Genomic DNA, 26981 nt, shown 5'->3' on the forward strand with positions numbered 1-26981 from the left:
CCGCTGCATTTAAATGTTTTTCCTTATGTCGCCGTTGGTTCTTTTGTCACACAACTTAAATCGGTGTCCTCTGGTTCTCGATCCTTCCATCAATGGGAACAGATTCTCTCTATCTACTCTGTCCAGACCTCTCATGATTTTGAACACATGGTGAACAATCAGACGTCCAAAATTAAAATGCATCCTGACCCATGCCTCAAAGGGAGGTGGTGGGGGGTGGGGTGGAGGCAGTCAGGGCAAAAAGAAAAGAGAGGTAGAAGGGAAATATATTTAAAAAGGTGTGGATGAGGAGGGGCAGCTTCTTATGAAATTACTGCAAATGCCAAGCTGTTGACAATTCTTGGCCCAATAGGGTCACAAATTAATGTGAAATACAAATGAAAATCAATCCCTTGAATCAATGAAACAAATAAATACTTTGGGGGACAAAAAAACAAAGCTGGAAGCACACCAAAAACAAAATCTAATATTTATATTTATCCATAACATAAATAGAGATACACTAAATCTGAACATCAACTCCACAAGTCTCAATTATTTGTATTAAAAATGAAACTTCTTGTGTCAAAATATATATAAATAAACTTAATTATTGCTTTAAAGCACTAGTTCGGACAAAACTAGTGAGTTCCGATAAAAGGTCACAGACCTGAAATGTTAACTCTGTTTTTCTCTCCACAGATGCTGCCTGACTTGCTGAGTATTTCCAGCACTTTCTGTTTTATATTAGTTTGGACAAAACATTGCGTTCAGTACTAGGGCGTCATACTTGCAAAGTTAAAAAGCCAGAAATATTTTTTATTTATTTAGAGATACAGCACTGAAACAGGCCCTTTGGCCCACTGAGTCTGTGCCAACCAACAACCACCCATTTATACTAACCCTGCAGTAATCCCATATTCACTACCACCTACCTACACTAGGGGCAATTTACAATGGCCAATTTATCACCTGCAAGTCTTTGGCTGTGGGAGGAAACCGGAGCACCTGGCGAAAACCCCGGCAGTCACAGGGAGAACTTGCAAACTCCGCACAGGCAGTAGCCAGAATTAAACCCGGGTCCCTGGAGCTGTGAGGCTGTGGTGCTAACCACTGCGCCACTGTACCGCCATTACAGGTAATGGTTTTAAAATAGCTTCATTCTATGGTTGTTCAGAATGAAATCAGATTAAGATCCTCTAAAGGATTGTATTGACTGCATAAAACTATATCAAATGGGATTTGGAATGCTACAGTGTGGCAGTGGTGGATCTGAAGTTGACTAGGTGGCGCAGTGGTTAGCACTGCAGCCTCACAGCTCCAGCGACCCGGGGTCAGTTCTGGGTACTGCCTGTGCGGGGTTTGCAAGTTCTCCCTGTGTCTGCGTGGGTTTCCACCGGGTGCTCCGGTTTCTTCCCACAGCCAAAGACTTGCAGGTTGATAGGTAAATTGGCCGTGGTAAATTGCCCCTAGTGTAGGTAGGTGGTAGCAGAATGGTGAGGATGTGGTAGAGAATATAGGGTTAATGTAGGATTAGTATAAATGGGTTGTTGTTGGTCAGCACAGTCTGGGTGGGCCGAAGGGCCTGTTTCAGTGCTGTATCCCCAAATAATAAAAAAAATAAAATAAAATATTGATCCTCAATGGCCCTCACTTGGCACCTCCTGGCCACAGCTGAAATCAAGTCTTCGATCAAAGTTGGGGGTCAGTCCTCCTGCCTTCACACAAATGTGCAATACCACGGCCCTGCCTAGTCAGGCAGCAGTCCTTAACAACTCAAACACTCAGACATGCACTATGGTGGACGCTGAGTCTGAATACATAATGACAACAATCAACATGGATTATAGAGAAGAGAGAGTTAAAGTGCATAGGTGTGTAAATGTTCAGGAAAAAATATCCCTGCAATTACCATCACCACGAGTTTCTAACCTCAGCCCGGCCATGGAGCGAGGCAGAGGGGTGAGACGAGGTGCTTTCCACAGGAAATGAGGCAGAAGGCAGAAAGACTTGGAAAGGAAATCAGAAACCAGATCCACCCACACTGCTTTTGTATTCTATCTGGTGGCTCAGGAGTATCAGTTGCAAAACACCAGCAGGTAAGTGACTGCCCAGTCAGTGAATGGTAGGTCCACAGGGAGGAAGAGGAATTTCAATAAAATGAGTGGTAATTTTTAGGAAAATTCAGCCTGATGGGCAGTTATATTCATTGAGTGTGATGTTTATTTCTCTGTACTGTTGTATTGTCTACATTGGCCTTTTGGTATACCCTTGGGAGTAAGCAGATGAACTATGAATCATTGGATATAAAGTAGTTTGGATTGCAATCTAAGATGGTGAGTGGGAATGCAATCTCCTAACGTGATTAAGGGTTACTGTGGTAGTCTGATCACATCACCGTGGTTGCTAAAATGATAAAATGGGATTCTTGTGGGTTAAAATCAGACATTAGTGTGTTTGCATGAAACTCCTTTGTCCACTGTTTTAATGAAGCTGTTAAGCAGATAAATCTCTCTGTAACTGTTACAGTCAGATGTGGAGGGATCGAAGGGCTTCCCTCTTTTCCCTCCTTGTTTGACCAACAGGTTTAATTCCTTTTTTAAAGTGGATGTACTGGCCCATTCAGTAGGTGTTTGATTACTTACATGCTATGATCATAACAAGAAACAATCAGGCAGGTTTTCTTGAGTTTAACAAAGAAAGAGATTAACTTTATTGTACTTAAACTGAACTAAGTAAAATAATAAACTACGTTCCAGCCTTCACACACACATGAGAGGTTCACACACACACAAATAGGTTACAGAGTGGAAAAGGGTAGATTGGTTGAGTTGAAGTCCATGGGAAAAGGGGTATACGGTCTGTGAAGTTTGGTGATTTGGCTTCTAGCTTAATTCAGTGGCCCTAAGGCTTTTAGTTTGAAGAGATAGATGACTGATTCGGTGGGTCTCTTGGAGACAGCGATGTGGATGATTTCCTCCAAAGAGGTTTCTAATTGTAGGCGGAGAATGCAGAGGTGGTCAGTCAGCAGACAGAGTTCGCAACTTGCAAGCTGGAATGGAGGGGGGAGGGCACATGGGTCTGCACCTGTCAGAGTCCAGATGCTTCTCAACCTGCTGCAGAGAAACACCAGTTTAAAATCACAGATGGAGGGGAGGGGAGGGGGGGGGGGGGGGGGGTCTTGTCACATGACAGTCACCCAGTGATTCAAGCATGGTAGTTAGCAGTGTATTTCTTCTTGCTAAAAATAACAGGCAGTTCCCTTAAACTTCCTGGGTCTTTGTTTTTGCTGGGATGAACAGACATTTTGCCTCCACCTCGCAGGCCTTGCAATGTAGGATACAGCGTTGCAAAATAGGTGTCCATCTGAAGCTGCCAGCCAAGTCATCTTTTATCGGTTCCTTTTTACATTTCTTTAAAAAAAATTTCAGATCTCCAGTCAGTGGATTAAAGAAAATTATCATTCAACAAAGCACGTTGGCGTGACAGTTACTCCTATATAACACAGTACGATTTGTACATCACTTTCATTCTGTTACTGAGAACTAATTGAGTTTTATAAAATACGAGATTACAAACCTCTCCAAGTTAAGTTTGACTTTTTATTGCTTTAGTTACCATGTTTTGTTCACTAAGGGGTCTGCCCTGGTTCAAGTTGTTGACTCCAATGCTATGATTTATCTTACTCCAATTTAGCCCCGCAGAAACCAAGAACTGCTTTTCAGCGCTGCAAACTGAGGCCACCAGGAAGGGAGCAGCTAGCTAACCAAACCAAATGCTGCTCATTGGCAACTGAGAACAGCTTTTTGAGTTCTTTACCGTAAGGACACAGCTGGCCGGATGAAATAGTGGAACAGCTGTACAGCTCAATCCTATCGGACTCTCTGCTGGCCTAGAAATAGAAAGACGATGTTAAATGGCCGTGCGGGGGAGAGGGATGCAATTTCAATCCAAACATTTTCGACCCGTATCTTCCCAGTAGGGTGAATTACTAATCTTGGGCAATGGCTTCTTAGTGGATTGGTAAGCAAACATTAAAAAAATTAAGGTTACAACTCAGACTATCGCAGAAATGACAGGTCTGTAAATCCCATTAAATAGTGCAAACTTTGCAGTCACAAAAGAAACCAAATTGAGAGCTTCGCTGACAGCTCAGCAGATAAATGCAATGCATGAGTTTGATTACTAGTCTCCCAGTGACAGTGGGGGAGGCTTCAACATCATGAGGAAGAGAAAGGAAAACAGACGGGGTTCCACTCCCGGTCACTATGTCGTGATCTTTGTTGGAAAGGGTGTATGTGTGAATGTTAGATGAAGATCATACTTCAGTTGTCAATTTTTTAGAGACTGTGATAGCTTTATTTTTAAGCTCATTTCTAGTTTGCTATGTATGGGGAGATAAGAAATATTCTGTAAAGATCACAGCCCTGTGACAGAGAGACTCACCTACACCACATGGAATCACCTGTTAATGTTATTACAATCAGAGGTTGATTTAAAGACTTTCACTCAATTTTAGGACTAGTTAGGTGCAACAACTTATAGACAATAAATGCCATGAAATTCCAAAATTATAGGATATGATGAGACATTTTAAAAAAGAATATCTGATAAAGAAAGTGAAATAGATTGTTGAAAGCTTCAGAATAATGAACTACAGGGGTTCTAGTAGATAGTTTACATATTCATCATATTTCATACTTGAAATGTTGCTAAATAATATTTGAGAATTAGTTGAATATATACAATTTTTGTTTCACTTCACGTATTATATTGCTATATTTCTTTATAAACAACCAATACATCCTACTACTCCACGGTAAAGCAAATATATTGTAGTGTATTCTGATGAAAGGTCACAGACCTGAAACGTTAACTCTGTTCCTCTCTCCACAGATGCTGCCTGACCTGCTGAGTATTTCCAGCACTTTCTGTTTTTATGTTGTATCACTCCATGGCTCAACCAACATGCCATACCACTCCACTTCTCTCTTGAAGGAACATATTTAAGCTGAGCTATGGTTCCATTGGTGCTGTGCACCTTCCAGTACCTCAGTTGACTGACTATTCTATATATGTCGGCAGTAGCCATCGGTCAACTGTTCAGCCATAAGGGTGAACTCAAACAAGGCCAATCCTGTCCTCATCTTCCCTTCCAACACACTTTGCAGCAGGGAACATCAGTTAGAATGGGAACCCTGGCTGATTTCCCCTCCCCAGCCCAGGGAAATAGGGGCCAATTGTATCACCCAGTTCTTCAGATAAAATGTTAAACAGAGGCTCCATCTGCCTGTTCCAATGCTGCAGGCGGATATAGACAATCCCATAACAACAGCGACTGCACCTCAAAAGAAAGAATTAACAAGAGAACTTGCATTTATATAGTGCATTATTGCATACTCAGTATGATTCAAAACACTTGAATTCGATGAATTACTTTTGAAATATTGGGGGTAATTTTCATTAGGGTTTGGTCAGGTGGGATGTTAAAATTTTAAAAATCTCAAATCTGAACTTAACCTGTTTCATAGAAAACATAGAAAGTTTAAGGCACAGAAAGAGGCCACTTGTCCCATCATGCCTATGCTGGCCAAAAAACGATCCACCTATTCTAATCTCACCTTCCAGCATTTGGTCTGTAACCCTGCAGTTTACGGCACTTGAGATGCATATCCAGACTCCTTTCGCCAAGGAGAACAACCCCAGCCTTTCCAATCTTTCCTCATAGCTGCATTTTTCCAGTCCTGGCAACATCCTCATAAATCTCCTCTGTACCCTCTCTAGTGCAATTCCATCCTTTCTGTAAAGAGGTGACCAGAACTGCACACAGTACTCAAGTTGTGGCCTAACCAATGAGTTATACAGTTCCAGCATAACCTCCCTGCTCTTATATTCTATATCTCGGCTAATAAAGGAAAGAATTTCATATGCCTTCTTAAGTACCTTATCGACCTGTCCTGATACTTTCAGGAATCTGTGGACATTCACTTCAAGGTCCCTCACTTCCTCTACACTTCTCAGTATTTTCCCATTTATTGTGTATTCCTTTGTCTTGTTTGATCTCCCCAAATGCATCACCTCACACTTCTCCAAGTTGAATTCCATTTGCCACTTTTCTGCCCATCTGACCAGACCAACAATATCTTCCTGGAGCCTACAACTATCCTCCTCGCTGTCTACCATAAGGCCAATCTTTGTGTCATTCGCGAACTTCTTGATCATGCCCCCTACATTTATGTCCAAATTGTTAAGATACACCACAAAAAACAGGGGACCCAGTACTGAGCTCTGCGGAATGTCACTGGAAACAGCCTTCCAGTCACTAAAACAGCCGTCAACAATTACCCTTTGTTTCCTGCCACTGAGCCAATTTTGTATCCACCTTTCTGCATTTCCCTGGATCCCATGGGATTTTATTTTTTTAACCAGTCTGCCATGTGGGACCTTGTCAAAAGCCTTGCTAAAATTCATGTAGACCACATCAACTGCACTACCCTCATCTATCTTCCTTGTTACTTCTTCAAAAAATTCAATCAAGTTGGTCAAACAAGATCTTCCCTTAACAAATCCATGCTGACTATCCTTGATTAATCCGTGCCTTTCTAAATGACAGTTTATCCTGTCTCTCAGAATCGATTCCAATAATTTGCTCACTATTGAGGTTAGACTGACTGGCCTGTAATTATTTGGTCTATCCTTCGCTCCCTTTTTAAACAGAGGTACAACATTAGCAATTCTCCAATCCTCCGGTACCACACCTGTATCCAGTGGACTGGAAAATGATGGTCAGACCTTCTGCTATTTCCTCACTTGCTTCTTTTAACAGCCTAGGATACATTTCATCTGGCCCTGGTGATTTATCAACTTTCAAGGATGCTAATCCCATTAATACTTCCACTCTCCCTTTGTTTAACACATCCAATACTTCACACTCTTCCTCCTTAACTACAATATCTGCATCGCCCCCTCTTTTGTGAAGAGAGACGCAAAGTATTCATTAAGAACCATATCAATCTCTTCCACTTCTACACATAGCTTACCTTTTTGGTCTTTTATGGGCCCTACTCTCTCCTTAGTTATCCTCTTACTCTTAATGTATTGATAAAACATCTTTGGGTTCACCTTGCTTTTGCTTGCTAATATTCTTTCATGCCCTCTCTTTGCTTTCCTAATTTCCTTTTTGATTTCACCCCTCCACTTTCTATACTCCTCTCGGCTTTCTGTTGTATTGAGTTCTCAGTGTCTGACATAAGCTTTCCTTTCCTGCCTTATCTTACCCTGTGGGCTCCTTGACATCCATGGGGCTCTAGATTTGGCCGCCTCACCCTTTTTCTTTGTGGGAACATGTTAACCCTGAACCCCTTGAATCTCCCTTTTGAATGCCTCCCACTGTTCTGACACTGATTTACCTTCAAGTAGCTGTTTCCAGTCCACTTTCGCTAAATCACTCCTCAGTTTAGTAAAATTGGCCTTACCCCAATTGACAACTCTAACTCCTGTTCTATCTCTGTACTTTTCCATAATTATGCTAAAACTGATTGAATTATGATCACTTCCACCAAAATGCTCTCCCACTGCCACTCCTTTCAACTGCCCATCTTCATTTCCTAAAACTAAGTCTAAAACTGCACCCTCTCTTGTTGGACTTACTACATACTGGCTAAGAAAGTTCTCTTGAATGCACCTCACGAATTCTGTTCCCACAATTCCTTTCACACTAAAACTATCCCAGTTAATACTGGGGTAATTAAAATCAACTACTATTACTGCCCTATTGTTCTTGCACTTCTCAGAGATTTAACTACATATCTGCGCTTCTATCTCCCTCTTCTTGGGGGTCTATAGTACACGCCCAGCAGTGTGATTGCCCCTTTTTTGTTCCTTAGCTCAATCCATATGGCCTCATTTGATGAACCTTCCAACATATTATCCCTCCTCACAGCTGTAAGTGTCCTTGACCAAAATTGCCACTCCCCCCCCCCTTTTTTATACCCCTCCCTATCGCGTCTGAAAACCCTATAACCAGGAACTCTGAGCTACCGTTCTTGTCCTCCCTTAAACCATGTTTCTGTAATAGCAATATCATACTGCCACATGTCTATCTGTGCCCTCATCTTCAAACCCGCCCATTTGCATTTTGAAAGGCACTACAGGGGGTTGGGGGTGGAAGAGCTGATGTGGGTGTGGGTGGCTCAAATAATATTTTAATGAGGCTGCGTGCCTCAGATTCTATCTCTCTACCAGCTTAATTGCTGGCCGGCCGGCTGGCTGTGGGAAACCCAGCTGCGAAAGGGAGGTGAAGACTGCTGCACGGCAAGAGGTAAGTGCTTTTCCAGGGTTGCTTGTGGGCCACGGCGTGCAGCTTACATCCCCTCCAGCCCAGCTTGCACGTGGCAAACCCGCTAAAACAAAACACACATTTTTTTTTAATTCATTCATGGGATGTGGGCGACGCTGGCCAGGCCAGCATTTATTGCCCATCCCTAATTGCCCTTGAGAAGGTGGTGGTGAGCTGCCTTCTTGAACCGCTGCAGTCCATTTGGGGTAGGTACACCACAGTACTATCAGGAAGGGAGTTCCAGGATTTTGACCCAGCGACAGTGAAGGAACGGCGATATAGTTCCAAGTCAGGATGGTGTGTGACTTGGAGGGGAACTTGCAGGTGGTGGTGTTCTCATGTATTTGCTGCCCTTGTCCTTCTAGGTGGTAGAGGTCACTGGTTTGGAAGGTGCTGTCTAAGGAGCCTTCGTGCATTGCTGCAGTGCATTTTGTAGATGGTACACACTGCTGCCACTCTGCGTCGGTGGTGGAGGGAGTGAATGTTTGTAGATGGGGTGCCAATCAAGTGGGCTGCTTTGTCCTGGATGGTGTCGAGCTTCTTGAGTGTTGTTGGAGCTGCACCCATCCAGGCAAGTGGAGAGTATTCTATCACACTCCTGACTTGTGCATTGTAGATGGTGGACAGGCTTTGGGGAGTCAGGAGGTCAGTTACTTGCCTCAGGATTCCTAGCCTCTGACCTGCTCTTGTAGCCACGGTATTTATATGGCTACTCCAGTTCAGTTTCTGGTCAATGGTAGCCCCTAGCATGTTGATAGTGGGGGATTCAGCGATGGTAATGCTGTTGAATGTCAAGGGGAGATGGTTAGATTCTCTCTTGTTGGGGATGGTCATTGCCTGGCACGTGTGTGGCGCGAATGTTACTTGCCACTTATCAGCCAAAGCCTGGATATTGTCCAGGTCTTGCTGCATTTCTACACGGACTGCTTCAGAATCTGAGGAGTCACGAATGGTGCTGAACATTGTGCAATCATCAGCGACCATCCCCACTTCCGACCTTATGATTGAAGGAAGGTCATTGATGAAGCAGCTGAAGATGGTTGGGCCCAGGACACTACCCTGAGGAACTCCTGCAGTGATGTCCTGGAGCTCAGATGATTGACCTCCAACAACCACAATCACCTTCCTTTGCGCTAGGTATGACTCCAGCCAGCGGAGGGTTTTCCCCGATTCCCATTGACCTCAGTTTTGCTAGAGCTCCTTGATGCCATACTCAGTCAAATGCTGCCTTGATGTCAAGGGCAGTCACTCTCAACTCACCTCTTGAGTTCAGCTCTTTTGTCCATGTTTGGACCAAGGCTGTAACGAGGTCAGGAGCTGATTGGCCCTGGCGGAACCCAAACTGAGCGTCACTGAGCAGGTTATTGCTAAGCAAGTGCCGCTTGATGGCACTGTTGATGACACCTTCCATCACTTTACTGATGATTGAGAGCAGGCTGATGGGGCCGTAATTGGCTGGGTTGGACTTGTCCTGCTTTTTGTGTACAGGACATACCTGGGCAATTTTCCACATTGCAGGGTAGATGCCTGTGTTGTAGCTGTACTGGAACAGCTTGGCTAGGGGTGCGGCAAGTTCAGGAGCACAGGTCTTCAGTACTATTGCCGGAATATTGTCAGGACCCATAGCTTTTGCAGTATCCAGTGCCTTCAGTCGTTTCTTGATATCACGCGGAGTGAATCGAATTGGCTGAAGTCTGGCATCTGTGATGCTGGGGAATTCAGGAGGAGGCCGAGATGGATCATCAACTCGGCACTTCTAGCTGAAGATTGTTGCAAATGCTTCAGCCTTATCTTTCGCACTGATGTGCTGGGCTCCCCCATCATTGAGGATGGGGATATTTGTGGAGCCACCTCCTCCAGTTAGTCATTAAATTGTCCACCACCATTTATGGCTGGATGTGGCAGGACTGCAGAGCATCGATCTGATCCGTTGGTTATGGGATCGCTTAGCTCTGTCTATCGCATGCTGCTTACGCAGTTTGGCATGCAGATAGTTCTGTATTGTAGCTTCACCAGGTTGACACCTCATTTTGAGGTATGCCTGGTGCAGGTCCTGGCATGCCCTCCTGCACTCTTCATTGAACCAGGGTTGGTCTCCTGGCTTAATGGTAATGGTAGGGTGGGGGATATGCTGGGCCATGAGATTATAGATTGTGGTTGAGTACAATTCTGCTGCTGCTGATGGCCCACAGCGCCTCATGGATGTCCAGTTTTGCATTGCTAGCTCTGTTCAAAATCTATCCCATTTAGCACGGTGATAGTGCCACACAACACAACGGACGGTATCCTCAATGTGAAGGTGGGACTTCATCTCCACAAGGACTGTGCGGTGGTCGCTCCTACCAATACAGTCATGGACAGAAGCATTTGCGGCAGGCAGATTGGTGAGGACGAGGTCAAGTATGTTTTTCCCTCGTGTTGGTTCCCCCACCACCTGCCGCAGACCCAGTCTAGCAGCTATGTCCTTTAGGACTCGGCCAGCTCGGTCAGTAGTGGTGCTACCGAGCCACTCTTGGTAATGGACATTGAAGTCCCCCACCCAGAGTACATTTTGTGCCCTTGCCACCCTCAGTGCTCCCTCCAAGTGGTGTTCAACATGGTGGAGTACTGAGTCATCAGCTGAGGGAGGGCGGTAGGTGGTAATCAGTAGGTGGTTACCTTGCCCATGTTTGACCTGATGCCATGAGACTTCATGGGGTCTGGAGTTGATGTTGAGGTCTCCCAGGGCAACTCCCTCCCTACTGTACCAGTCCCGCCACCTCTGGTGGGTCTGTCCTGCCGGACAATCAGAGAAAAAAAAAAGTTCCGTGAGAATTGACTTATTTAATTTATGTCATAGGACACAGCACAGAGCTAAAATGTGCAGAGAAGGAGCAAGGACTTGGAGCACTGTACAGTGAAATGGTGATTTCCTGACCAGATATTATTCTGTTGTCATTGCTGGAAAAATAACTGGAACTCATCAAAATTGGAGAATGAAGTGACTATAAAGAAGCTTCTAAATATTTACAGGAACATACTTTCTTTCACAAAATGTTTAAAGAAACTTTCTGCCAAATGTTTAAGTATGCTGGATATTCCTTGCCAAGGCTCTTGAAGATCTTCAGGAGTGAAAATCAGTTATTTATTTTAAATGACAGTTTATAATAAAGGACTAGAGTAATGTAAATATTTTTATTACATTCAATATATGAAACAAAACATTATGATTGATTCAGTATCTTTGAAAAGCACATTAATGTACCAACATCTTAAATAGAAGAAAGCAAATGTACATTCATTCTTCACATTCTCCAACAGATGAGGCCCCAACCGTGGCCAAGTCGTAAGAAAATTTCCTTCAAGTTGGCCATTTAGCCCAGCTAAATTCATCTACCCAGAAAGAGCCTACAGTTTCCCACTCACTTCATTCAAACTGTCTTTTTAATGTTTCCAAAGCTTTTGACTTGTTTCTTTGGCCTCCTTGTCTCGAGAGACAATGGGTAAGCGCCTGGAGGTGGTCAGTGGTGTGTGGAGCAGCGCCTGGAGTGGCTATAAAGGCCAATTCTAGAGTGAGAGGCTCTTCCACAGGTGCTGCAGAAAAATCTGTTTATCAGGGCTGTTACACAGTTGGCTCTCTCCTTGCGCCTCTGTCTTTTTTCCTGCCAACTGCTAAGTCTCTTGGACTCGCCACACTTTAGCCCCGCCTTTATGGCTGCCCGCCAGCTGTACTTGTTTACTGTACCCATAAACCCATTCCATATGTTGATCATGCTTTATGTGAACATCAGATATCGAGGGTGGTGCTTTCTCGGGGCAGGGGCACTGTGTGCAGGTGCCAGGGTACACATGCGAGATTTTTGCTCAGATTTTAGCAAGATCAGACTCCTGCCCAAACCCAAAAGAAATGCTGCCTGGCCAGTAAGTGTGAGTGGGAATCCAGGTGGTAGCAGTTACCTGCAAACGATTCATGGGAATGGTCCCAAGCAAAAAGTAAGTTCATCAGATGGCTCCAGAAGGAGAATTCTGGCCACTAACTGTCACCACCACCGCTGAAAGAACAGTCGTTAATAGTGCAACATGGAGGGTGGGGAAGAAGGATTACAGGGTCAAAAGGGCTGAGGCAGAATATAGAATTAAAGGAAATTGCTGAGGTAAGAAGGCCAAAGGTTTTTGAAAGTAAGCACAAGGATTTGAAAAGGATAAAAAGAGTGACAGGGAGCCAGAAGAACCAGGTGATGTAAGTGTGAGTTGCAATTTATGGAGGGTGGAGCAGGGAGGCCAGTTAGGAGAGCTTTGCAGACATTTAACGTCAGGGTTACAAAATCATGGAATAGAAGCTTGGCAGCAGTGGCAGAGAGAGCAAGGAGTAGAGATGGATGCTGTTTCAAAGGTAGAAGGAAGTGGCCTTAGTGATAAGAGATGTGAAGAAGAAACGCAAGTACCACAAGCACCAAAGGTTGTGCACCACCAGCCCTAAATATTAATTGGAGAGCTTGATGGAGTTAAGGGGAGAGGCTTTTTTTTTATTCGTTCCTGGGATGTGAGCATTGCTCCTGAGGCCAGCATTTGTTGCTCAACCCTAATTGCCCTTGAGAAGGTAGTGATGAGCTACCTTCTTGAACTGCTGCAGTCCATATGGTGTAGGTACAACCACAGTGCTGTTCGGGAGGAAGTTCCAGGTTTTTGACCCAGCGACAGTGAAGGAATAGTGATATATTTCCATGTCCGGATGCTATGTGGCATAAAGAACAAAGAACATTACAGCACAGGAACAGGCCCTTCGGCCCTCCAAGCCTGCGCCGATCCAGATCTTCTATCTAAACATGACGCCTATTTTCTAAGGGTCTGTATCTCTTTACTTCCTGCCCATTCATGTATCTGTCTAGATACATCTTAAAAGACGCTATCGTGCCCGCGTCTACCACCTCCACAGGCAACGCGTTCCAGGCACCCACCACCCTCTGCGTAAAGAACTTTCCACGCATATCCCCCCTAAACTTTTCCCCTTTCACTTTGAACTCGTGACCCCTAGTAATTGAATCCCCCACTCTGGGAAAAAGCTTCTTGCTATCCAACCTGTCTATACCTCTCATGATTTTGTACACCTCAATCAGGTCCCCCCTCAACCTCTGTCTTTCTAATGAAAATAATCCTAATCTACTCAACCTCTCTTCATAGCTAGCGCCCTCCATACCAGGCAACATCCTGGTGAACCTCCTCTGCACCCTCTCCAAAGCATCCACATCCTTTTGGAAATGTGGCGACCAGAACTGCACGCAGTATTCCAAATGTGGCCGAACCAAAGTCCTATACAACTGTAACATGACCTGCCGACTCTTGTACTCAATACCCCGTCCGATGAAGGAAAGCATGCCGTATGCCTTCTTGACCACTCTATTGACCTGCGTTGCCACCTTCAGGGAACAATGGACCTGAACACCCAAATCTCTCTGTACATCAATTTTCCCCAGGACTTTTCCATTTACTGTATACTTCACTCTTGAGTTGGATCTTCCAAAATGCATCACCTCGCATTTGCCCTGATTGAACTCCATCTGCCATTTCTCTGCCCAACTCTCCAATCTATCTATATTCTGCTGTATTCTCTGACAGTCCCCTTCACTATCTGCTACTCCACCAATCTTAGTGTCGTCTGCAAACTTGCTAATCAGACCACCTATACTTTCCTCCAAATCATTTATGTATATCACAGACAACAGTGGTCCCAGCACGGATCCCTGTGGAACACCACTGGTCACACGTCTCCATTTTGAGAAACTCCCTTCCACTGCTACTCTCGGTCTCCTGTTGCCCAGCCAGTTCTTTATCCATCTAGCTAGTACACCTTGGACCCCATGCGCCTTCACTTTCTCCATCAGCCTACCATGGGGAACCTTATCAAACGCCTTACTGAAGTCCATGTATATGACATCTACAGTCCTTCCCTCATCAATCAACTTTGTCACTTTCTCAAAGAATTCTATTAAGTTGGTAAGACATGACCTTCCCTGCACAAAACCATGTTGCCTATCACTGATAAGCCCATTTTCTTCCAAATGGGAATAGATCCTATCCCTCAGTATCTTCTCCAGCAGCTTCCCTACCACTGACGTCAGGCTCACCGGTCTATAATTACCTGGATTATCCCTGCTACCCTTCTTAAACAAGGGGACAACATTAGCAATTCTACAGTCCTCCGGGACCTCACCCGTGTTTAAGGATGCTGCAAAGATATCTGTTAAGGCCGCAGCTATTTCCTCTCTCGCTTCCCACAGTAACCTGGGATAGATCCCATCCGGACCTGGGGACTTGTCCACCTTAATGCCTTTTAGAATACTCAACACTTCCTCCCTCCTTATGCCGATTTGACCTAGAGTAATCAAACATCTGTTCCTAACCTCAACATCCTTCATGTCCCTTTCCTCGGTGAATACCGATGCAAAGTACTCGTTTAGAATCTCATCCATTTTCGCTGGCATGGAGGGGAACTTGCGGTTGGTAGTGGTCCCTTGCGCCTGCCGGCTCTCCTTGTCCTTCGAGATGATCGAGGTTGCAGGTTTGGAAGGTGCTGTCGAAGGAGCCGTGGTGAGTTGCTGCAGTGCATCTTGTAAATGGTAAACAGTGTACTAGTGGCAGAGGGAGTGAATGTTTAAGATGATGGATGGGGTGTCAATCAAGTGGCTGCTTTGTTCTGTATGGTGTCAAGCTTCTTGAATGCTGTTAGAGCTGCACTCATTCAGCCAAGTGGAGAACATTTCAATCACACTCCTGACTTGTGCCTTGTAGATAGTGGACAGGCTTTGGGGAGTCAGGAGGTGAGTTACTTGCCACAGAATTCCCAGCCTCTGACCTGCTCTTGTAGCCACAGTATTTATATGGCTGGTCCAGTTAAGTTTCTGGTCAATGTTAACCCCCAGGTTATTGATGGTGGGAGATTCAGTGATGGTAATGCTGTTGAACGTCAAGGGGAGATGGTTAGATTGTCTTGTTGGAGATGTTCATTGCCTGGCCCCTGTGTGGCGTGAATGTTACTTGCCACTTATCAGCCCTAGCCTGGATGTTGTCCAGGTCTTGCTGTATGCGGGCATGGACTGCTTTAGTATCTCAGGAGTTGCGAATGGTACTAAACATTGTGCAATCATCAGTGAACATCCCCACTTCTGACCTTATGATGGAGAGAAGATTGTTGATGAAGCAATTGAAGATGGTTGGGCCTACGACACTAACCTGAGGAACTCCTGCAATGATGTCCTGGGGATGAGATGATTGACCTTCAACAACCACAACTACCTTCCTTTGTGCCATGTATGATTTCAGCCAGTGGAGAGGTTCCCCCAAATTCCCATTGACTTCAATTTTTGTAGCACTCTTTGATGCCATACTCAGTTAAATGCTGCCTTGATGTCAAGGGCAGTCACTCTTACCTCCTCTCTAGAATTCAGCTCTTTTATCCATGATTGGACCAAAGCTGTTATGAGGTCTGGAGCAGAGTGGCCCTGATGCAACCCAAACTGAGCACTGGTGAGCAGGTTGTTGGTGAGTAAGTGCCACTTGATAGCACTTGGTCACTCCTACCAATACTGTCATGGACAGATGCATCTGCAACAGGTAGATTGGTGAGGGCGTGTTCAGGTAGAATTTTCCCTCTTGTTGGTTCTCTCACCACCCGCTGCAGCCCCAGTCTTGCTGATATGTCCTTCAAGACTTGGCCAGCTTGGTCAGTAGTGGTGCTGCCAAGCTACCCTTGGTGATTGTCAATGACACCTTGCATCACTTTGCTAAAGATTGAGAGTAGACTGATGGGGTAGTAATTTGCCAGATTGGATTTGTTATGCTTTTTGTGGACAGGACGTACCTGGACAATTTTTCACATTGTCTGGTAGATGCCAGTGTTGTAGCAGTACCGGAACAGCTTTGCTAAGTTCAAGGTTAATTCTGGAGCACGTCTTCAGTACTACAGCTGGGATGTTGTCGGGGTCCATAGCCTTTGCTGTATCCAATACTTTCAGCTGTTGCTTGATATCACATAGAGTGAACCAAATTGGCTGAAGACTGGCATCTGTGATGCTGCGAACCTGTAGACTGATGGGGTGGTAATTTGCCAGATTGGATTTGTCATGCTTTTTGTGGACAGGACATACCTGGGCAATATTTCACATGGTCGGGTTGATGCCAGTGTTGTAGCAGTCCCGGAACAGCTTTGCTAAGTTCAAGGTTAGTTCTGGAGCATGTCTTCAGTACTACAGCTGGGATGTTGTCAGGGCCCATAGTCTTTGCTGTATCCAATACTTTCAGTCATTGCTTGATATCACATAGAGTCAACCAAATTGCCTGAAGACTGGCATCTGTGATGCTGGGGACCTCAGGAGAAGGTTGAGATGGATCATGCACTTGGCATTTTAGGCTGAAGATGGCTGCAAATACTTCAGCCTTGTCTTTTGCACTGACATACTGAACTCACTCATCACTGAGGATGGGGATGTTTGTGGAGCCTCCTCCTCCTGTTAGTCGTTTAATTGTCTATCACCATTCACAATTGGATGTGGCAAGGCTGCAGAGCTTTGATCTGGTTAATTGGTTGTGGAATCACTTTGCTCTATCGCATGCAGCTTCCGCTGTTTTACATGTCCTGTGTTATAGCTTCACCAGGTTGTCATCTTATTTTTAGATATGCCTGGTGCTGCTCCTTACATGCCTTCCTACACTCCTCGTTGAACCAGGTTGGTCCCCTGGCTTGATGGTCACGGTAGAGTGAGGAATATGCCAGGCCATGAGGTTACAGATTATGGTTGAATACAATTCTGCTGATGGCCCACAGCACCTCAGACGCCCAGTTTTGAGCTGCTAGATCTGTTCTGTATCTATCCCATTTAGCACGATCTTTTTATTTATTCTTGGGATGTGAGAGTCACTGGCTAGGAAATTATTGCTCATCCCTAATTGCCTTTGAGAAGGTGGTGGTGAGCTGCCTTCTTGAACCGCTGCATTCCATGTAGTGTAGGTAAAGTTGTTTTTAACTGCCCTTGTGCTGCTGGCACCTGACATGTGGCACTGAAATGTGAGTCCTCTGCATCTGCCAGCAAGAAACTAAACTTGCCAATTTTTAACATATTTACTAGGCCTCCCTGACTGCTGCTGTTCTTACTTTGGTCAGCGAACAGGATGTCCTGATGGTAACACTGCAAATCCTGGTATAGAGAGCATGATTTATAAGTGTGCGGTGTACTAACATCATGACATTACTTGTTCCAGGTCTAATTATAGTGAAACTGTGTGTTTGCACACTGGCCAAACTGCCACAGCTAGTCTGCAGATAATCAAAATATCAGGAGCAACTTTGCAGTCAGTTGACAGGGAGACTGGCTGAGTTTTTTATGTAAAGGTAAGGGAGTGGCACACATAAGATACTCCCAGGACCAGAGCTACAATATAAAAACAGCTTAATTCAGTGGGTTTCATTTACTTCTAGGTTAGCAGGAGAGACTGATGACATAGTTTATCACAATGGTAGTGACACTTGGTGTTTGCGTAACTGGGGGTCTACGCACAGCTTGATGCAGTCGCAGACAAAACTGGCCATCAGGATGAGGGCGACGTTGGGTACGTTTTCCCCCCTTTATCTATAGGTTTGAACATCATGTACCTATGGACATGGTCCATTTTTGATCTCCAGATAAAGCAGAGGATGGTTTGGGTGACCAGCACGGCACAGGAGTAGGGTATGGGCCAGACCTGCACCACATTCGGCAACACCAAGAGCGCCTCGCACCTGATGATCAGGTCCTTACCTGCAATGGAGAGGGAGCGCCACTCCACCTACCTAGTTTCTGTTTCACCATGGCAATACACTCCTTCCAGTTTATACACTCCTTCCAGTTTTTGGCGCACGCCCTGCCCCTCCGAACCATATCCCCAGCACCTTCAAGTAGGCTGAACTGACAGTGAAAGGGACAAATGATCAACCCGTCCAGTTCCCAAAAAACATGACCTCGATCTTGCTGCGATTTTCTTTGGCTTCCGAGGCCATTTCGAACTGGTCACAGATGCTCATCACACTGTGAACTGACAGTGTATCCGAGCAACAGACAATGATCTCATCCAATGAGGCCTTGACCGGAGTGCCTCCGCTGCCTGGTATTGTCACCCCTCCTGCCTGAATCCTTCCTGATGTATTCAGCAAAAGGTTCGATACACCAAAAGGACAAGACAGGAGTGAGGCCAGCTCTGCCTGACTCCAGATTTGATCGGAAAACTTTGATTCCCACCCATTGATTGAAACTGCACTACTTATGTTTGTGTACAGCAAGTGGATTCTCTCCCCAAACCCCATCAGGTAGGTGTGCAATATTCCTTCAAAGACCTTCTCCTGGTCTAAGCTGATGAGGCAGGTGTCAACCCTCCTGTCCTGTACATAGGCGATCGTATCCCTGAGTAGTGCGAGGCTATCAGAGATCTTCCTGCCGGGTACAGTACAGGTCTGATCAGAGTGAATCACCAATTCCAAAGCAGATCTGACCCGATTGGCGATGACTTTGGACAGAATTAAGCATTGAAATGGGCTGCCAATTTCTGATTTCCTCCCTCTCCCTATTCCACTTGTAGATGAGGGTGATGGATACCCTTCCGCATGGATTCTAACATTCTACCGGCCAGAACTCTTGTACACTTCCAGCAGGTCTGGGCCGATCCAGTCCCACAGAGTCGAATACAACTTGAACAACAAGCTGTTGCTTCTGGGAGTTTTACTCACCTCGAAGGACCTGAAGGCCTTTGTCAGCTCGTCTATCTGTACGAAGGATGGGTCTGGCCACATTGCCGTGGAACGCTCCATTCAGTTGGACCGTGCTGTACCACCTGTCCCTCGTGGAAAAGTTTGTGCAGAAAAACACCTTTGACCTCAAGTCCATGAGGCTGTGGTCCACACATAACGCCCTCGAGGTCCTACGGGAAAAGGAGATGGTGAATCCTGTAGGATGGATCTCCGAGCAGACTGTCAAACTCATCTGGCAGAATGCCTCATTGTAAAAACTTTCAAACAAGCACCAAGATGTAGCTTGCCTGGTGGTGAGTAGGGCCCTCTCCGTCAGATCCTTCCTGCATGCCTGGAGTGTAACCGCCTCTGTATGCTGCCCTCGAGGCGGCTGTGTTGGGGAAGAGACCATCGCTCACCTCCTTCTGGAATATGCCTTTGCAAAGCAAGTGTGGAAAGAGATGCAGTAGTTTTTGTCCAGGTTGATCCAGAGCAGCTCCATAACACAGGGCTCTGTGCTCTATGGGTTGTTCCCAGGGATGCACACTGAGACAAACATCAACTGCTGCTGGCAGGACCATCAACTTGGTGAAAGACACACTTTGGGCCACCTGAAACCTGCTGTTCTTCTAAAGAGCTGTCCCCGGTCAAGTGTTGCAGACTGGCATATTCTAAGGTCCAGGACTACGTGCTGAGGGATGCACTGAAGCATGGGGCAGCTGGCACATTGGGGAGGCGGTGGCGTAGTGGTGATGTCACTGGATTAGTAATTCAGAAACCCAGGCTAATGTCCTGGGGACATGGGTTCGAATCCCACCACGGCAGATGGTGAAACTTGAATTCAATTAATAAATCTGGAATTAAAAAGCTAGACTAATAGTAACCATGAAACCATTGCCGATTGTTGTAAAAACCCATCTGGTTCATTAATGTCCTTATGGGAAGGAAGTCTGCTGTCCTTACCTGGTCTGGCCTACAAGTGATGCACATCAGATGCACAGCAATGTGGCTGACTCTGAAAAAGCTCTCTGAAATGGCCCAGCAAGCCACTCAGTTCAAGAGCAATTAGGGATGGGCAATAAATGCTGGCCTAGCCAGTGATGTCCACATCCCACAAACAAAAAAAAAAGCTCAAGGGGGAAAGGCCACTGTGTAAGGCCCTCCCACTGTGTAAGGGCTGGAACCCATGTGAAACCCCTCTGGCTGTATGCACCAGAGAATGTTTTTGTATGTAATACAAATGTACATTGTAAATATAACCTGAAATGGCAAGGATAGTGAGGCACCTCATGTACAGTGCTGAAAGAAACTAATCTGCATTGCACTTTATGAAATGTCTAATTTGAATTGTTTTGTAATATGTTTTTACAAATTTTATGAAAATAGTATATTTTTGGTTAAAAAAAAGTTTATCACAACGGTCCCAACATGCAGCCTGTGAAACAGGTTTTAACATTTTTGTTTTAATTTTGTTGCCTCTGAATAATAAATGTATATGTTTATATACAGATTATTTAGGAAAATAAAGTAATTGCAAGGTTCCACTGGTTGACAGCACACAAGAGCAAACATGGCAATTATTTAACTTTCGATATTGAGTAAAGATACTATGGAGGGATATACATAAAGAGGGACTGTCCTCCTTCAAATGTTTGCCCAGCAATATGACACATCAATGAAAATTGTGTGTGTGTGTGTTGCTTCATCACCAAAGCTTTAGGGGAAATAAGACAGGGTCCTGCTCCAATCACTATCCAACTGCCTAAGCGTACATGTGTGGATATTGGGTAGAGTGATTGGGCTTGGCCGAGATGTCCCCCAACTCCTGCAGTCAAACAGACTGGTGTTATTCATTGTTAAGGCTCATACATGAATGATGACCACTTGGGTGAAGAAACAGAGGATGATGTGTGCCTGTGGAAATGCCCCCAGCAAGAACTCAAACATTATTTGAAGGAGAAGGATGGAGAGAATATTGATGTCGCCCATCCATAATTGCCCTTCAGAAGGTGGTGGTGAGCTGCCTTCTTGAACTGCTGCATCCTTGGGGTGTAGGTACACCAACAGTGCTGTTAGGAAGGGAGTTCCAGGATTTTGACCCAGTGACAGCGAAGGATCACAGATATAATTTGAAGTCATGATGGTGTGTGGCTTGGAGGGGAACTTGTAGGTGGTGGTGTTCTCATGCATCTGCTGCCCTTGTAGGTGGTAGAGGTCGCAGGTTAGGAAGGTGCTGTCAAAGCAGTCTTGGCGAGTTGCTGTAGTGCATCTTGTAGATGGTACACACTGCTGCCACTGTGCGTCGGTGGTGAAGGCAGTGAATGTTGAAGGTGGTGGATGGGGTGCCACTCAAGTGGGCTGCTTTGTCCTGGATGGTGTCGAGCTTCTTGAATCTTGTTGGAGCTACACCCATCCAGGCAAGTGGAGAGTATTCCATCACACTCCTGACTTATGCCTTGTAGAAGGTGTACAGGCATTGGGGAGACAGGAGGTGAGTTACCCGCTGCAGAATTCCTAGCTTGTGACCTCCTCTTGTGGCCAGAGCATTTATGTGGCTGGTCCAGTTCAGTTTCTGGTCAATGGTAACTGCCCAGAATGTTGATAGTGGGGGATTCAGCAATGGTAATGCCATTGGATGCCAACGGGAGATGGTTAGATTCTCTCTTGGTTGAGATGGTCATTGCCTGGCACTTGTGTGGCATGAATGTTACGTACCACTTATCAGCCCAAGCCTGGAGGTTGTCTAGGTCTTGCTGCATCTGGACATGGGCTGCTTCTGTATCCGAAGAGCCATGAATGGTGCTGAACATTGTGCAATCATCAGCAAACATCCCCACTTCTAACTTTATGACGGAGGGAAGATCATTGATGAAGCAGCTGAAGATGGTTGGGCTTCGGACACTACCCTGAGGAACTCCTGCAGTGATGTCCTGGCACTGAGATGATTGACCTCCAACAACCACAACCATCTTCCTCTGTGCTAGGTGTGACTCCAACCAGCAGACTTTTGCTGGGATTATGCATAATTAGTCTTTTACCAGTTTTCTTCCATCCTTTCTTGCAGGTGTGGACTCATGTCTGGATTTATTTCTAGTCACCAATAGACACAAGTATATTGCCCAGGAGATCCTTATTCATGCAATTCTAGACAGCGAATTTAGTCATCTATTCATCCTTGAAGCACATCACAACCAACCCATCAATATGCACTTCCAGCAAAGGTTATTGAATAACAAGTAGGAATGTGAACCTGCCTGATTTTTCCTTCCCTAGTCAATTGATGTTGAAAACATTTCTAATGTATGGTATCCTGGCTGATATCAACTAACTGCACAAACCAAGACCCAAATTTGGGGCCTCTCTGTTCTGTGGTATTCTACCACACTGGATATTGCATAATAACTAGAGCCTCCTTTAATTTTCTCTGATGCAATTGATGTTTACAACTGGATATAATTTCCCTGCCTGAAATTGCAAAAATAATTGCTGGAGAGTGAGGTTCTGCACCTTTTTAATCTTGGCAAATAGCGAGGAGGCAGATTTTAAACTTACTCAAGTAGGATAAACTATCTAAAACAATTTAATAAAAATGAAAAAAATGACGTTTTTGGGTGTCCAGTGGCTACAGAGACATCATCGTCAAAGAGACTTTAAAGAATGAGATTTATTATATAAAAAGTGGAAGGCCAATTGAAAGTGTATTTAAACATCTAAGAATATAAAAATAGTCAATGATGGGAAAAGGCCAATCCATCCATTAGCTCATCAATCTACTATTCGGCATATATGTAATATATTCAGGATTGTCCTGGAGTTTCCAGGATTTAACAGATTAATTTTATGGACATTGCTGTAAGTAACTCAGGATTATAGCATCTCTTTTCAGATGCAGATGGACTTTTTTTGTATTTCCAGCAGTTTTTTTCTCATTTAAACTGCAGAATTACAATCTTTTTCAATTCCACATTAAAATAAGTTGCGTATTACACCATATGAGATAACCTGACAGGTCTATTGCAGCAGGTACAACAGGTTCGATTAGGAAACCACTTGGCCTTGTAATTGCTGAATCATGCAGAAGGAGGCGCCGTGTTGTCTCTGTAGACGTCACGTCCGGATGGGTGGTGGGGGGATGGGTGTCTGCTCTTGGCCTGGCCGCCATGCCCTCCTTTCCGTTGGCGACCGTTTAAACCGTTTCTTTTTGAACAGAAAAGTTCGCGCGTTTTCTGCTCTCTACCCACAGTGCTCTGCGCGCGTCCCCACAGTTGTGGCCCTGCCGAGCATGCGCAGTGAGAGTGGGTGCCGCCATTTTCTCTTCCCTGCTCTAATGGGAACGTTTTAACCGATTGGCGCCGCGCTTTCAGGGTGTTTCGGGCAGCCGGGCACCTCACGCGGGCATCGGGAGACACCGAGAGGGACTTTTTCTGCAAGAAAAGACGGTGAAAATGTAAGTGAGAGCGGTTAGAGGGGCCGAATGCAGGTCCTTTGTGCCGCCTCTAGGTGTCACGATGGGGCTTGTCGGCGCTGGGTGTGTTTGTCTCCCTCTATCGTTATATTCAGACAGAAAAAAATACTCGGGAAAAAAAAACTTGTAATCCTGCAGCTAAAGAAAGCCCCCCAAACGGCGAATATAACAGCCGGCAAAAAAAAATCAGATTCACCTCGCTGTCCGACGGCTCGCTGGGGGAGGGGCGGCTCGGCGGCTCTTCCTCCCCGGGGCTTGTTCCTGGCGTGCGGGAGACGAGGCCGGGCCTTTCCTCTTTGTTCGCGGCTCAGCTCCCTGGCTACAGCCGCTCCAGCAGCGCCTTCCCCAGTCCGACCGCCAGTGTCTCCCTCCCTCCCCTTGTCTATCGCAAGGGCCCGCTCGGTGGCAGTAAATTGCAAAGAGCTCCCTCTATAACCGGGCTGATCGCAGGCGGCAGGGCAAAGTGGCGGGTTATTTCTAACGGGGGAGGGGGTGCGTTGGGGAATGGAAACATCGCTCTCGCCCTCCCCATCCCGTCGCCATTTTAAGCAAACCGGACACATTTTTAATGAAGCTTTGTAATCTTTTTAATCCAGCAGGCAATGGCAACCGGTTTAGTTGCAAGATTTTTTTTTGTTTATCAACCCCTAAATTAACTACCTTTCACAAAACTTTTTGTTTTAAAATAAATCAAACCGCAGATAAACAACTCAATTATTTGCCATTGCATTATATCAGAAGTGTCTTTGAAAAGGAAGTAGCATATAGACTTGTGGCCTGACTCGCTCTCTTCGGTATTAAGCCTAACCTAAGCAAATTTACTGTAATCCAGCCTCCCAGTGCTTCAATAGAAAAGAGTATGTAGTGATAATGGCTTGTAAATATTTTACGTTAATGAAAATTATAGTAAACTGTCATCATGTAGAAATCAATCCATATTTTAAATGGGTTTACAGCGGAGTTCAGTGGCCACTATTTTCAATTTAGCTAGAACTTGCATTTACATTTTTAAAATGTTTTCAACTATTAAAAATACAAAAGGTCTAGTCAAATTCAAAACCAAATCTTGAGTTAGCTGGCTGCATTGCTGTTATAATGGCTTAAAAAACTTCTCAATCATGGCACATCTACTGAATTTGAGTGTAAAAGGCTGCCACTGTTGTCAAATAATTTTTTTGTAACTGCTAAAGTTTGTTTTTGATGTTTTTGATGTCTCAAGTGGATGTTCCACTCACTTTGGAAAAATTTATCGTGCTGACTTTTTTTAGCAACTTGCACTTCGCTATTGAAGATCTGGATCGTTGTTTTAGACTTGCTGAACACATATTTTGATATGCTGGTAGAAGTAAAAGTGTAGTTTGCCAACTGGAAATGAAAAAAAATCGAAATTTTTGCTGCTGTTACTTAATTGCTGTCAAATTTGCGAAGTTGTAATGCTCCTTTTAAAATTTGTGAACAATATTAGGATAATGTGTTAACTATTACTTCATTGTGACCTGATCACAAACAGCACTGCCTGCAGGTTTGGTGCATCTTACTTCATGTAACTTGGAGTGGGTTTGAGGAAAATCTGCAACTATTTGCAAATTTTGAAAAGTTAATATGCCAGTTTTGCTTTGAACTTAAAAGAAAATTGGAATATTCAAGTCTGAATGGTTAAAATTTCCTCCCATGTCAGCTGAAGGAACGTTTTCTTTTCCAAAAATATACTTTATTCATAAAAATCTGTTTAAAAAAAATTACAAAACAATTCAAAACAGCACCAAGTTGACTTTCCAGAAAGTGCAGAGGAAATCCGTTTCCTTCAATAAAGGAGTAAGTTGCCCCACAACCCTGCCATTCCATTTTACATACAATGTACATTTTATAGCAAAACCATATTTGGTGTATCCAGCCCGAGGGGTTTCCCATGGGTCGAGCCCCTCAGTTCACAATGGCGGGAGGACCTTACACAGTGGTCTTTCCCCATTGAACCTTTGCGGTGGCTGCCCAAGCTTTAGTGCCTCAGTACATGGTCCTGGACCTTGGAATGTGCCAGTCTGCAACACCCGACCATGGACAACTCTTTGCACTGGAAGACCAGCAAGTTTTGGGCAGACGAAAGAGCGTCTTTCACCGAATTGATGGTCCTCCAGCAGCAGTTGATGTTTATCTTGGTGTGCGTCCCTGGGAACAGCCCATAGAGCACAGACTCCTGTGTTACAGAGCTGCTTAGGATGAACCTCAGCTGAAGGAACCAGTTTAATAATCCTGTTGTGTTGTACATCTGATGTAACTACCTATATGCATGATTAGGTCAGACTGTTGGTGATCAGGAAAGCATAGTTAACAGATGGTACCCAATTTCAGGATGCTTGAATTTTAAAGAAAAATATCTGATAAATAATGGATACTGGGGAAGGATTGTAAACCTATATTCACATCCATGGGAACAGATTATGCTATCAACATGAGTAACCTGAGATGGCAATTTTATATTCAGGGGAGGGTGCCTATATTAAGTGACGTATGTGCTGATTAAGGTGAGGGATAGTGATGCTAAGGAATGGAATACCTTTTTCTGCTCAGTGTCAGAATCCAGGCCGTGCAAGTATTATTTCACTATAGTGAGGAAATTGTGTTAACCCAGATCTTGGGTGGGCTTTTTGTACTGCACCTTTTTAGATTTTTTTCTTGCTGTTCATTCTAGATTGGATATTGCCAAGTTCTTTAAGTAATGGGCAGTTTTATGCTGTTCACTTACACCAGATTGACTTGGACCCTTTTCACAAAGGAACAGAATGTGATCACTAGATAGATTTCAACCCTGGTTGCAGAAGGGCAAGGGCAGTGTGCTAATTAGCTAAGTGAGCCTGCCACTCAGTCTTCCTATAATTGTTACTTTTTTGTTAAATGCATGGGGTAAGGGGGATTTTAATGTCATAGTCCACATATTTGCATCAATAGATTAATGGTTTTGTGCAAGTGATCAACAGTTGATGAGGAAATAGTACAGTAGAATTGCTGACTAGTTGTTGAGCATAGTATACTGAAACCTCCAGGTTAAGTGGATGCACAAATTGCAATTTAGTTTTTAAGAAGGGAGATTGTCTAGAATGGACAGGTAAGTGTGTATTCGCCTCAGTAAATTCTTGATTTCTCTGAAGTAAAGTGTTACAGGAGATTAAAATTATTTTAAACCGTCTTAGGATATGGTTGTCTGAAATCAAGTTTCCAGCTGAGAACTGCATATGGGTGAAAAACCTGGGTGACCATCAGCTGTACTGTCTGGGCAAGAGCTGAACACCTGACTGTTTTTCTTTAATGTGCAGGGTGGTTAAGTTTACACTTGGCAGTAAGCTTGAGAGAGGGAATGAGCAAGTTGGGGAAATAACCATGGACTCAGGAGGTAGCCAGGATTTTAGATTTTCCAAATGGACTCTGAGGTTTGTGCTTGAGTTAATTGGTGGTAAATAAATTCCAATATT

At 44.6% G+C, this 26981-nt stretch overlaps 1 protein-coding gene and 1 long non-coding RNA gene across 5 annotated transcripts in view; one reads left to right on the plus strand and one right to left on the minus strand.

Moving 5' to 3' along the window:
• Positions 1 to 24037, minus strand: part of LOC137378965 (uncharacterized) — a 63048-nt gene extending 39011 nt beyond the window's left edge. The window contains exon 1 of the long non-coding RNA XR_010976713.1: positions 23711 to 24037. This is a non-coding gene — a long non-coding RNA (uncharacterized lncRNA). The remainder of the gene's footprint in view (positions 1 to 23710) is intronic.
• ctcf (CCCTC-binding factor (zinc finger protein)) overlaps positions 23258 to 26981 on the plus strand; it is a 68619-nt gene continuing 64895 nt past the window's right edge. Inside the window, exon 1 of one of the 4 annotated variants that reach the window (XM_068049519.1) lies at positions 23258 to 23496. The gene's annotated coding sequence lies outside the window, so the exon portion shown is untranslated. The remainder of the gene's footprint in view (positions 23497 to 26981) is intronic. The other 3 variants (XM_068049520.1, XM_068049517.1, XM_068049516.1) reach the window with 3 other exon arrangements.

The sequence above is a fragment of the Heterodontus francisci genome, chromosome 17, assembly GCF_036365525.1.
Source record: "Heterodontus francisci isolate sHetFra1 chromosome 17, sHetFra1.hap1, whole genome shotgun sequence".
Classification (NCBI taxonomy): domain Eukaryota; kingdom Metazoa; phylum Chordata; class Chondrichthyes; order Heterodontiformes; family Heterodontidae; genus Heterodontus; species Heterodontus francisci.